This window comes from Hyla sarda, unplaced genomic scaffold (assembly GCF_029499605.1).
Source record: "Hyla sarda isolate aHylSar1 unplaced genomic scaffold, aHylSar1.hap1 scaffold_786, whole genome shotgun sequence".
Classification (NCBI taxonomy): Eukaryota; Metazoa; Chordata; class Amphibia; order Anura; family Hylidae; genus Hyla; species Hyla sarda.
Window position 1 is genome coordinate 121,383 of NW_026610810.1, and position 13,632 is coordinate 135,014.

The 13,632-nt window shown below is 46.3% G+C and overlaps 6 non-coding genes across 6 annotated transcripts; all 6 read right to left on the reverse strand.

Annotated features, from left to right (window-relative positions):
* Positions 1-299: 299 nt before the first annotated feature.
* Positions 300-490, reverse strand: LOC130346468 (U2 spliceosomal RNA). Its single transcript, XR_008884685.1, has one exon. It is a non-coding gene; the product is annotated as a U2 spliceosomal RNA (small nuclear RNA).
* A 2,092-nt stretch (positions 491-2,582) lies between these two features.
* On the reverse strand, positions 2,583-2,773 carry LOC130346469 (U2 spliceosomal RNA). Its single transcript, XR_008884686.1, has one exon. It is a non-coding gene; the product is annotated as a U2 spliceosomal RNA (small nuclear RNA).
* Positions 2,774-4,871: 2,098 nt separating this feature from the next.
* LOC130346470 (U2 spliceosomal RNA) lies at positions 4,872-5,062 on the reverse strand. Its single transcript, XR_008884687.1, has one exon. It is a non-coding gene; the product is annotated as a U2 spliceosomal RNA (small nuclear RNA).
* Positions 5,063-7,140: 2,078 nt separating this feature from the next.
* On the reverse strand, positions 7,141-7,331 carry LOC130346472 (U2 spliceosomal RNA). Its single transcript, XR_008884689.1, has one exon. It is a non-coding gene; the product is annotated as a U2 spliceosomal RNA (small nuclear RNA).
* Positions 7,332-9,432: 2,101 nt separating this feature from the next.
* LOC130346473 (U2 spliceosomal RNA) lies at positions 9,433-9,623 on the reverse strand. The gene has a single exon (XR_008884690.1). It is a non-coding gene; the product is annotated as a U2 spliceosomal RNA (small nuclear RNA).
* A 2,091-nt stretch (positions 9,624-11,714) lies between these two features.
* Positions 11,715-11,905, reverse strand: LOC130346474 (U2 spliceosomal RNA). Its single transcript, XR_008884691.1, has one exon. It is a non-coding gene; the product is annotated as a U2 spliceosomal RNA (small nuclear RNA).
* Between the last annotated feature and the right edge of the window lie 1,727 nt (positions 11,906-13,632).

Genomic DNA, 13,632 nt, shown 5'->3' on the forward strand with positions numbered 1-13,632 from the left:
GAACATTCAGCACCCACCCGCTATCAAGGCAGCTGCCTATCATGTCATGCCCTACCTGCACAGGTGTGCTGGCTACTCAAATGATCCAATTAAGGAGGCCATTTAGTCAGCAGCAGCAGAAGTCCTGTGTCTGGACGCTCTAACAGCGGCCAGACACAAGCAGAAGCAGAAGCAGCAGCAGCACCACCTTTTGTTTTTTGGCTGCAGCAGCAGCAGCAAGGCCCACAGGGCTGGCTAGCTGGCTAGCCAGCAAGCAGGTAGCAATGAAAGTAGGAATCTTTCTTTTTAACCCTGTAAGGGGGTGGTGCACTGTACCCGAAGATACTGCCATATCGGGTCAATGCATAGGGCGACGGAAGCAAGCTTCGAAATCGGCCCCCGTTCTCAAAAATCCATTTAATATATGGTCCCCAGATAGGGGACGTATCAGATATTAAACTGATAAGAACAGATACTACACTTGATCTTAGCCAAAAGGCCGAGAAGCGATAACCGTGAAAGGGGCGGGCCCAACAAGGTCCCCTTCATGGGCACTATCACTGCTTGCTGTCAGGGAGGCTGCCAGACAATTTTCCATGCACACTCTGGGCTGGGGGGCAGTCAACCACCAGTACACACAGCAGAACCTAAACCCATACCATTATTGCTAAGCAGCAAGACAGGGGCCCATTGCACTCCCACGGGGCCTTTTTAAATGCAATCCATAACCCGGATTTGCCAGGAACCCTTCTTACTCCTCCTACTTGCATGTGACACTGGGCTTAGGATCTGCATAGGAAACACACACACAAGCACACACCTACCTTTGTTGCCTGCAGATGCCTCCTTGGCTGTCCCCAAACGGTATCAAACCAACACCCACAGGAAGCTGTAAGCATAGAGGACATGCCTGCACCCCATTGGACTTACCTGTGTGGGTTAAACCCGGGTTATTTGACAACCTATGGCGGTGATGGTTCTGCTCAGGCAGAGCAGTGCTGATGCTCCTCATAAAGCTGTCGCTGCTGTGAAGGTTCTAGGTGACATCACAAATCCCTATGGTTACATACACAACAAAGCTGGGTTGTTGTTGTTTACACTCTGCAAGGCCTGTGGAAGTGAGTGACATCATAGCACTGTAGTTCTGAGGGTTCTAGATGGATGCAACAATCTCCTGTTGCTTCTATGAAGGCCATAATAGACGACATCACCAAACAGCTCCATAGTCACATACACAGCAAAGGAGAGATGTTGTTTACACCTAGTGATGTCAGTGGTATTGAGTGACATCACAGCACAGTGCTAAGGCTCCTGGGCCTGGACACAGCAGCGGCTGCAATATCTCAACGGAGAATACGTTTATATATATGTGTGTGTGTGCGCGTATATATATATATATATATATATATATATATATATATATATTTCTCCGCCGAAATCACTTTTAAACCCATTTCCACCTTTTTTTCCCTTCTCTTCCTCTTACTTTTTTTTCACGTTTTTTTACGTTTTTCTCCTTTTCGCCTCTTTTCTGGGCGTATTATTCTTCTTTTTCTTCTTTTTTTTCGTCTAATGCATACCCCATCAGTGCAGCAATGCTTATTCAATACCGCCAGCAGATGGAGACACTGGGGGATAATTTTCTAAGGATTTATACTGATTTTTCCTGTCTGAATTTGTCGCACAGAAAGTTGCAGGCCAAATATGTGTGACATTTCTGCGACTTTAGCTTCTAGAGCATTTTTACAACATTATACATAGGTGCTGAATACATAAAAAGCGACTGTTCAGCGACAGACAAGTCGCATCGGCTGAAAGTAGGCCAGAATGTCAGTCCATGTTGGAGCAGGTTTAGATACAGTCTAAAGCATAGATCTCAAAGTCTGTGCACAGAATTTAGCAAGGGCCTCGCACCTTCTGATGCATCAGGTAGGTGCACAATAGCATAGCCTAACCCTCTGTACTTTGGTCTATATTGATGCGGGACATAGACAGCCAGCTGATGACCAATCCATTAGTGCAATGGATGGCTGGAAGCATTTGTCTTTGCCTTTGCAATACCACAGAAGCAATGCATGGTCAATGTACAGCAATGACACACCTGTGTGAACAGCCAGGAGACCCCCCCCCTCCCCCCCCCCCCATGTTATGTTACATAGTTACATAGTTAGTACGGTCGAAAAAAGACATATGTCCATCAAGTTCAACCAGGGAATTAAGGGGTAGGGGTGTGGCGCGATATTGGGGAAGGGATGAGATTTTATATTTCTTCATAAGCATTAATCTTATTTTGTCAATTAGGAACATTCAGCACCCACCCGCTATCAAGGCAGCTGCCTATCATGTCATGCCCTACCTGCACAGGTGTGCTGGCTACTCAAATGATCCAATTAAGGAGGCCATTTAGTCAGCAGCAGCAGAAGTCCTGTGCCTGGACGCTCCAACAGCGGCCAGACACAAGCAGAAGCAGAAGCAGCAGCAGCACCACCTTTTGTTTTTTGGCTGCAGCAGCAGCAGCAGCAAGGCCCACAGGGCTGGCTAGCTGGCTAGCCAGCAAGCAGGTAGCAATGAAAGTAGGAATCTTTCTTTTTAACCCTGTAAGGGGGTGGTGCACTGTACCCGAAGATACTGCCATATCGGGTCAATGCATAGGGCGACGGAAGCAAGCTTCGAAATCGGCCCCCGTTCTCAAAAATCCATTTAATATATGGTCCCCAGATAGGGGACGTATCAGATATTAAACTGATAAGAACAGATACTACACTTGATCTTAGCCAAAAGGCCGAGAAGCGATAACCGTGAAAGGGGCGGGCCCAACAAGGTCCCCTTCATGGGCACTATCACTGCTTGCTGTCAGGGAGGCTGCCAGACAATTTTCCATGCACACTCTGGGCTGGGGGGCAGTCAACCACCAGTACACACAGCAGAACCTAAACCCATACCATTATTGCTAAGCAGCAAGACAGGGGCCCATTGCACTCCCACGGGGCCTTTTTAAATGCAATCCATAACCCGGATTTGCCAGGAACCCTTCTTACTCCTCCTACTTGCATGTGACACTGGGCTTAGGATCTGCATAGGAAACACACACACAAGCACACACCTACCTTTGTTGCCTGCAGATGCCTCCTTGGCTGTCCCCAAACGGTATCAAACCAACACCCACAGGAAGCTGTAAGCATAGAGGACATGCCTGCACCCCATTGGACTTACCTGTGTGGGTTAAACCCGGGTTATTTGACAACCTATGGCGGTGATGGTTCTGCTCAGGCAGAGCAGTGCTGATGCTCCTCATAAAGCTGTCGCTGCTGTGAAGGTTCTAGGTGACATCACAAATCCCTATGGTTACATACACAACAAAGCTGGGTTGTTGTTGTTTACACTCTGCAAGGCCTGTGGAAGTGAGTGACATCATAGCACTGTAGTTCTGAGGGTTCTAGATGGATGCAACAATCTCCTGTTGCTTCTATGAAGGCCATAATAGACGACATCACCAAACAGCTCCATAGTCACATACACAGCAAAGGAGAGATGTTGTTTACACCTAGTGATGTCAGTGGTATTGAGTGACATCACAGCACAGTGCTAAGGCTCCTGGGCCTGGACACAGCAGCGGCTGCAATATCTCAACGGAGAATACGTTTATATATATGTGTGTGTGTGCGCGTATATATATATATATATATATATATATATATATATATATATATATTTCTCCGCCGAAATCACTTTTAAACCCATTTCCACCTTTTTTTCCCTTCTCTTCCTCTTACTTTTTTTTCACGTTTTTTTACGTTTTTCTCCTTTTCGCCTCTTTTCTGGGCGTATTATTCTTCTTTTTCTTCTTTTTTTTCGTCTAATGCATACCCCATCAGTGCAGCAATGCTTATTCAATACCGCCAGCAGATGGAGACACTGGGGGATAATTTTCTAAGGATTTATACTGATTTTTCCTGTCTGAATTTGTCGCACAGAAAGTTGCAGGCCAAATATGTGTGACATTTCTGCGACTTTAGCTTCTAGAGCATTTTTACAACATTATACATAGGTGCTGAATACATAAAAAGCGACTGTTCAGCGACAGACAAGTCGCATCGGCTGAAAGTAGGCCAGAATGTCAGTCCATGTTGGAGCAGGTTTAGATACAGTCTAAAGCATAGATCTCAAAGTCTGTGCACAGAATTTAGCAAGGGCCTCGCACCTTCTGATGCATCAGGTAGGTGCACAATAGCATAGCCTAACCCTCTGTACTTTGGTCTATATTGATGCGGGACATAGACAGCCAGCTGATGACCAATCCATTAGTGCAATGGATGGCTGGAAGCATTTGTCTTTGCCTTTGCAATACCACAGAAGCAATGCATGGTCAATGTACAGCAATGACACACCTGTGTGAACAGCCAGGAGACCCCCCCCCTCCCCCCCCCCCCCCATGTTATGTTACATAGTTACATAGTTAGTACGGTCGAAAAAAGACATATGTCCATCAAGTTCAACCAGGGAATTAAGGGGTAGGGGTGTGGCGCGATATTGGGGAAGGGATGAGATTTTATATTTCTTCATAAGCATTAATCTTATTTTGTCAATTAGGAACATTCAGCACCCACCCGCTATCAAGGCAGCTGCCTATCATGTCATGCCCTACCTGCACAGGTGTGCTGGCTACTCAAATGATCCAATTAAGGAGGCCATTTAGTCAGCAGCAGCAGAAGTCCTGTGCCTGGACGCTCCAACAGCGGCCAGACACAAGCAGAAGCAGAAGCAGCAGCAGCACCACCTTTTGTTTTTTGGCTGCAGCAGCAGCAGCAGCAAGGCCCACAGGGCTGGCTAGCTGGCTAGCCAGCAAGCAGGTAGCAATGAAAGTAGGAATCTTTCTTTTTAACCCTGTAAGGGGGTGGTGCACTGTACCCGAAGATACTGCCATATCGGGTCAATGCATAGGGCGACGGAAGCAAGCTTCGAAATCGGCCCCCGTTCTCAAAAATCCATTTAATATATGGTCCCCAGATAGGGGACGTATCAGATATTAAACTGATAAGAACAGATACTACACTTGATCTTAGCCAAAAGGCCGAGAAGCGATAACCGTGAAAGGGGCGGGCCCAACAAGGTCCCCTTCATGGGCACTATCACTGCTTGCTGTCAGGGAGGCTGCCAGACAATTTTCCATGCACACTCTGGGCTGGGGGGCAGTCAACCACCAGTACACACAGCAGAACCTAAACCCATACCATTATTGCTAAGCAGCAAGACAGGGGCCCATTGCACTCCCACGGGGCCTTTTTAAATGCAATCCATAACCCGGATTTGCCAGGAACCCTTCTTACTCCTCCTACTTGCATGTGACACTGGGCTTAGGATCTGCATAGGAAACACACACACAAGCACACACCTACCTTTGTTGCCTGCAGATGCCTCCTTGGCTGTCCCCAAACGGTATCAAACCAACACCCACGGGAAGCTGTAAGCATAGAGGACATGCCTGCACCCCATTGGACTTACCTGTGTGGGTTAAACCCGGGTTATTTGACAACCTATGGCGGTGATGGTTCTGCTCAGGCAGAGCAGTGCTGATGCTCCTCATAAAGCTGTCGCTGCTGTGAAGGTTCTAGGTGACATCACAAATCCCTATGGTTACATACACAACAAAGCTGGGTTGTTGTTGTTTACACTCTGCAAGGCCTGTGGAAGTGAGTGACATCATAGCACTGTAGTTCTGAGGGTTCTAGATGGATGCAACAATCTCCTGTTGCTTCTATGAAGGCCATAATAGACGACATCACCAAACAGCTCCATAGTCACATACACAGCAAAGGAGAGATGTTGTTTACACCTAGTGATGTCAGTGGTATTGAGTGACATCACAGCACAGTGCTAAGGCTCCTGGGCCTGGACACAGCAGCGGCTGCAATATCTCAACGGAGAATACGTTTATATATATGTGTGTGTGTGCGCGTATATATATATATATATATATATATATATATATATTTCTCCGCCGAAATCACTTTTAAACCCATTTCCACCTTTTTTTCCCTTCTCTTCCTCTTACTTTTTTTTCACGTTTTTTTACGTTTTTCTCCTTTTCGCCTCTTTTCTGGGCGTATTATTCTTCTTTTTCTTCTTTTTTTTCGTCTAATGCATACCCCATCAGTGCAGCAATGCTTATTCAATACCGCCAGCAGATGGAGACACTGGGGGATAATTTTCTAAGGATTTATACTGATTTTTCCTGTCTGAATTTGTCGCACAGAAAGTTGCAGGCCAAATATGTGTGACATTTCTGCGACTTTAGCTTCTAGAGCATTTTTACAACATTATACATAGGTGCTGAATACATAAAAAGCGACTGTTCAGCGACAGACAAGTCGCATCGGCTGAAAGTAGGCCAGAATGTCAGTCCATGTTGGAGCAGGTTTAGATACAGTCTAAAGCATAGATCTCAAAGTCTGTGCACAGAATTTAGCAAGGGCCTCGCACCTTCTGATGCATCAGGTAGGTGCACAATAGCATAGCCTAACCCTCTGTACTTTGGTCTATATTGATGCGGGACATAGACAGCCAGCTGATGACCAATCCATTAGTGCAATGGATGGCTGGAAGCATTTGTATTTGCCTTTGCAATACCACAGAAGCAATGCATGGTCAATGTACAGCAATGACACACCTGTGTGAACAGCCAGGAGACCCCCCCCCCCCCCATGTTATGTTACATAGTTACATAGTTAGTACGGTCGAAAAAAGACATATGTCCATCAAGTTCAACCAGGGAATTAAGGGGTAGGGGTGTGGCGCGATATTGGGGAAGGGATGAGATTTTATATTTCTTCATAAGCATTAATCTTATTTTGTCAATTAGGAACATTCAGCACCCACCCGCTATCAAGGCAGCTGCCTATCATGTCATGCCCTACCTGCACAGGTGTGCTGGCTACTCAAATGATCCAATTAAGGAGGCCATTTAGTCAGCAGCAGCAGAAGTCCTGTGCCTGGACGCTCCAACAGCGGCCAGACACAAGCAGAAGCAGAAGCAGCAGCAGCACCACCTTTTGTTTTTTGGCTGCAGCAGCAGCAGCAGCAAGGCCCACAGGGCTGGCTAGCTGGCTAGCCAGCAAGCAGGTAGCAATGAAAGTAGGAATCTTTCTTTTTAACCCTGTAAGGGGGTGGTGCACTGTACCCGAAGATACTGCCATATCGGGTCAATGCATAGGGCGACGGAAGCAAGCTTCGAAATCGGCCCCCGTTCTCAAAAATCCATTTAATATATGGTCCCCAGATAGGGGACGTATCAGATATTAAACTGATAAGAACAGATACTACACTTGATCTTAGCCAAAAGGCCGAGAAGCGATAACCGTGAAAGGGGCGGGCCCAACAAGGTCCCCTTCATGGGCACTATCACTGCTTGCTGTCAGGGAGGCTGCCAGACAATTTTCCATGCACACTCTGGGCTGGGGGGCAGTCAACCACCAGTACACACAGCAGAACCTAAACCCATACCATTATTGCTAAGCAGCAAGACAGGGGCCCATTGCACTCCCACGGGGCCTTTTTAAATGCAATCCATAACCCGGATTTGCCAGGAACCCTTCTTACTCCTCCTACTTGCATGTGACACTGGGCTTAGGATCTGCATAGGAAACACACACACAAGCACACACCTACCTTTGTTGCCTGCAGATGCCTCCTTGGCTGTCCCCAAACGGTATCAAACCAACACCCACGGGAAGCTGTAAGCATAGAGGACATGCCTGCACCCCATTGGACTTACCTGTGTGGGTTAAACCCGGGTTATTTGACAACCTATGGCGGTGATGGTTCTGCTCAGGCAGAGCAGTGCTGATGCTCCTCATAAAGCTGTCGCTGCTGTGAAGGTTCTAGGTGACATCACAAATCCCTATGGTTACATACACAACAAAGCTGGGTTGTTGTTGTTTACACTCTGCAAGGCCTGTGGAAGTGAGTGACATCATAGCACTGTAGTTCTGAGGGTTCTAGATGGATGCAACAATCTCCTGTTGCTTCTATGAAGGCCATAATAGACGACATCACCAAACAGCTCCATAGTCACATACACAGCAAAGGAGAGATGTTGTTTACACCTAGTGATGTCAGTGGTATTGAGTGACATCACAGCACAGTGCTAAGGCTCCTGGGCCTGGACACAGCAGCGGCTGCAATATCTCAACGGAGAATACGTTTATATATATGTGTGTGTGTGCGCGTATATATATATATATATATATATATATATATATATATATATATATATATTTCTCCGCCGAAATCACTTTTAAACCCATTTCCACCTTTTTTTCCCTTCTCTTCCTCTTACTTTTTTTTCACGTTTTTTTACGTTTTTCTCCTTTTCGCCTCTTTTCTGGGCGTATTATTCTTCTTTTTCTTCTTTTTTTTCGTCTAATGCATACCCCATCAGTGCAGCAATGCTTATTCAATACCGCCAGCAGATGGAGACACTGGGGGATAATTTTCTAAGGATTTATACTGATTTTTCCTGTCTGAATTTGTCGCACAGAAAGTTGCAGGCCAAATATGTGTGACATTTCTGCGACTTTAGCTTCTAGAGCATTTTTACAACATTATACATAGGTGCTGAATACATAAAAAGCGACTGTTCAGCGACAGACAAGTCGCATCGGCTGAAAGTAGGCCAGAATGTCAGTCCATGTTGGAGCAGGTTTAGATACAGTCTAAAGCATAGATCTCAAAGTCTGTGCACAGAATTTAGCAAGGGCCTCGCACCTTCTGATGCATCAGGTAGGTGCACAATAGCATAGCCTAACCCTCTGTACTTTGGTCTATATTGATGCGGGACATAGACAGCCAGCTGATGACCAATCCATTAGTGCAATGGATGGCTGGAAGCATTTGTCTTTGCCTTTGCAATACCACAGAAGCAATGCATGGTCAATGTACAGCAATGACACACCTGTGTGAACAGCCAGGAGACCCCCCCCCTCCCCCCCCCCCCCATGTTATGTTACATAGTTACATAGTTAGTACGGTCGAAAAAAGACATATGTCCATCAAGTTCAACCAGGGAATTAAGGGGTAGGGGTGTGGCGCGATATTGGGGAAGGGATGAGATTTTATATTTCTTCATAAGCATTAATCTTATTTTGTCAATTAGGAACATTCAGCACCCACCCGCTATCAAGGCAGCTGCCTATCATGTCATGCCCTACCTGCACAGGTGTGCTGGCTACTCAAATGATCCAATTAAGGAGGCCATTTAGTCAGCAGCAGCAGAAGTCCTGTGCCTGGACGCTCCAACAGCGGCCAGACACAAGCAGAAGCAGAAGCAGCAGCAGCACCACCTTTTGTTTTTTGGCTGCAGCAGCAGCAGCAGCAAGGCCCACAGGGCTGGCTAGCTGGCTAGCCAGCAAGCAGGTAGCAATGAAAGTAGGAATCTTTCTTTTTAACCCTGTAAGGGGGTGGTGCACTGTACCCGAAGATACTGCCATATCGGGTCAATGCATAGGGCGACGGAAGCAAGCTTCGAAATCGGCCCCCGTTCTCAAAAATCCATTTAATATATGGTCCCCAGATAGGGGACGTATCAGATATTAAACTGATAAGAACAGATACTACACTTGATCTTAGCCAAAAGGCCGAGAAGCGATAACCGTGAAAGGGGCGGGCCCAACAAGGTCCCCTTCATGGGCACTATCACTGCTTGCTGTCAGGGAGGCTGCCAGACAATTTTCCATGCACACTCTGGGCTGGGGGGCAGTCAACCACCAGTACACACAGCAGAACCTAAACCCATACCATTATTGCTAAGCAGCAAGACAGGGGCCCATTGCACTCCCACGGGGCCTTTTTAAATGCAATCCATAACCCGGATTTGCCAGGAACCCTTCTTACTCCTCCTACTTGCATGTGACACTGGGCTTAGGATCTGCATAGGAAACACACACACAAGCACACACCTACCTTTGTTGCCTGCAGATGCCTCCTTGGCTGTCCCCAAACGGTATCAAACCAACACCCACGGGAAGCTGTAAGCATAGAGGACATGCCTGCACCCCATTGGACTTACCTGTGTGGGTTAAACCCGGGTTATTTGACAACCTATGGCGGTGATGGTTCTGCTCAGGCAGAGCAGTGCTGATGCTCCTCATAAAGCTGTCGCTGCTGTGAAGGTTCTAGGTGACATCACAAATCCCTATGGTTACATACACAACAAAGCTGGGTTGTTGTTGTTTACACTCTGCAAGGCCTGTGGAAGTGAGTGACATCATAGCACTGTAGTTCTGAGGGTTCTAGATGGATGCAACAATCTCCTGTTGCTTCTATGAAGGCCATAATAGACGACATCACCAAACAGCTCCATAGTCACATACACAGCAAAGGAGAGATGTTGTTTACACCTAGTGATGTCAGTGGTATTGAGTGACATCACAGCACAGTGCTAAGGCTCCTGGGCCTGGACACAGCAGCGGCTGCAATATCTCAACGGAGAATACGTTTATATATATGTGTGTGTGTGCGCGTATATATATATATATATATATATATATATATATATATATATATATATTTCTCCGCCGAAATCACTTTTAAACCCATTTCCACCTTTTTTTCCCTTCTCTTCCTCTTACTTTTTTTTCACGTTTTTTTACGTTTTTCTCCTTTTCGCCTCTTTTCTGGGCGTATTATTCTTCTTTTTCTTCTTTTTTTTCGTCTAATGCATACCCCATCAGTGCAGCAATGCTTATTCAATACCGCCAGCAGATGGAGACACTGGGGGATAATTTTCTAAGGATTTATACTGATTTTTCCTGTCTGAATTTGTCGCACAGAAAGTTGCAGGCCAAATATGTGTGACATTTCTGCGACTTTAGCTTCTAGAGCATTTTTACAACATTATACATAGGTGCTGAATACATAAAAAGCGACTGTTCAGCGACAGACAAGTCGCATCGGCTGAAAGTAGGCCAGAATGTCAGTCCATGTTGGAGCAGGTTTAGATACAGTCTAAAGCATAGATCTCAAAGTCTGTGCACAGAATTTAGCAAGGGCCTCGCACCTTCTGATGCATCAGGTAGGTGCACAATAGCATAGCCTAACCCTCTGTACTTTGGTCTATATTGATGCGGGACATAGACAGCCAGCTGATGACCAATCCATTAGTGCAATGGATGGCTGGAAGCATTTGTCTTTGCCTTTGCAATACCACAGAAGCAATGCATGGTCAATGTACAGCAATGACACACCTGTGTGAACAGCCAGGAGACCCCCCCCCCCCCCCATGTTATGTTACATAGTTACATAGTTAGTACGGTCGAAAAAAGACATATGTCCATCAAGTTCAACCAGGGAATTAAGGGGTAGGGGTGTGGCGCGATATTGGGGAAGGGATGAGATTTTATATTTCTTCATAAGCATTAATCTTATTTTGTCAATTAGGAACATTCAGCACCCACCCGCTATCAAGGCAGCTGCCTATCATGTCATGCCCTACCTGCACAGGTGTGCTGGCTACTCAAATGATCCAATTAAGGAGGCCATTTAGTCAGCAGCAGCAGAAGTCCTGTGCCTGGACGCTCCAACAGCGGCCAGACACAAGCAGAAGCAGAAGCAGCAGCAGCACCACCTTTTGTTTTTTGGCTGCAGCAGCAGCAGCAGCAAGGCCCACAGGGCTGGCTAGCTGGCTAGCCAGCAAGCAGGTAGCAATGAAAGTAGGAATCTTTCTTTTTAACCCTGTAAGGGGGTGGTGCACTGTACCCGAAGATACTGCCATATCGGGTCAATGCATAGGGCGACGGAAGCAAGCTTCGAAATCGGCCCCCGTTCTCAAAAATCCATTTAATATATGGTCCCCAGATAGGGGACGTATCAGATATTAAACTGATAAGAACAGATACTACACTTGATCTTAGCCAAAAGGCCGAGAAGCGATAACCGTGAAAGGGGCGGGCCCAACAAGGTCCCCTTCATGGGCACTATCACTGCTTGCTGTCAGGGAGGCTGCCAGACAATTTTCCATGCACACTCTGGGCTGGGGGGCAGTCAACCACCAGTACACACAGCAGAACCTAAACCCATACCATTATTGCTAAGCAGCAAGACAGGGGCCCATTGCACTCCCACGGGGCCTTTTTAAATGCAATCCATAACCCGGATTTGCCAGGAACCCTTCTTACTCCTCCTACTTGCATGTGACACTGGGCTTAGGATCTGCATAGGAAACACACACACAAGCACACACCTACCTTTGTTGCCTGCAGATGCCTCCTTGGCTGTCCCCAAACGGTATCAAACCAACACCCACGGGAAGCTGTAAGCATAGAGGACATGCCTGCACCCCATTGGACTTACCTGTGTGGGTTAAACCCGGGTTATTTGACAACCTATGGCGGTGATGGTTCTGCTCAGGCAGAGCAGTGCTGATGCTCCTCATAAAGCTGTCGCTGCTGTGAAGGTTCTAGGTGACATCACAAATCCCTATGGTTACATACACAACAAAGCTGGGTTGTTGTTGTTTACACTCTGCAAGGCCTGTGGAAGTGAGTGACATCATAGCACTGTAGTTCTGAGGGTTCTAGATGGATGCAACAATCTCCTGTTGCTTCTATGAAGGCCATAATAGACGACATCACCAAACAGCTCCATAGTCACATACACAGCAAAGGAGAGATGTTGTTTACACCTAGTGATGTCAGTGGTATTGAGTGACATCACAGCACAGTGCTAAGGCTCCTGGGCCTGGACACAGCAGCGGCTGCAATATCTCAACGGAGAATACGTTTATATATATGTGTGTGTGTGCGCGTATATATATATATATATATATATATATATATATATATATATATTTCTCCGCCGAAATCACTTTTAAACCCATTTCCACCTTTTTTTCCCTTCTCTTCCTCTTACTTTTTTTTCACGTTTTTTTACGTTTTTCTCCTTTTCGCCTCTTTTCTGGGCGTATTATTCTTCTTTTTCTTCTTTTTTTTCGTCTAATGCATACCCCATCAGTGCAGCAATGCTTATTCAATACCGCCAGCAGATGGAGACACTGGGGGATAATTTTCTAAGGATTTATACTGATTTTTCCTGTCTGAATTTGTCGCACAGAAAGTTGCAGGCCAAATATGTGTGACATTTCTGTGACTTTAGCTTCTAGAGCATTTTTACAACATTATACATAGGTGCTGAATACATAAAAAGCGACTGTTCAGCGACAGACAAGTCGCATCGGCTGAAAGTAGGCCAGAATGTCAGTCCATGTTGGAGCAGGTTTAGATACAGTCTAAAGCATAGATCTCAAAGTCTGTGCACAGAATTTAGCAAGGGCCTCGCACCTTCTGATGCATCAGGTAGGTGCACAATAGCATAGCCTAACCCTCTGTACTTTGGTCTATATTGATGCGGGACATAGACAGCCAGCTGATGACCAATCCATTAGTGCAATGGATGGCTGGAAGCATTTGTCTTTGCCTTTGCAATACCACAGAAGCAATGCATGGTCAATGTACAGCAATGACACACCTGTGTGAACAGCCAGGAGACCCCCCCCCCCATGTTATGTTACATAGTTACATAGTTAGTACGGTCGAAAAAAGACATATGTCCATCAAGTTCAACCAGGGAATTAAGGGGTAGGGGTGTGGCGCGATATTGGGG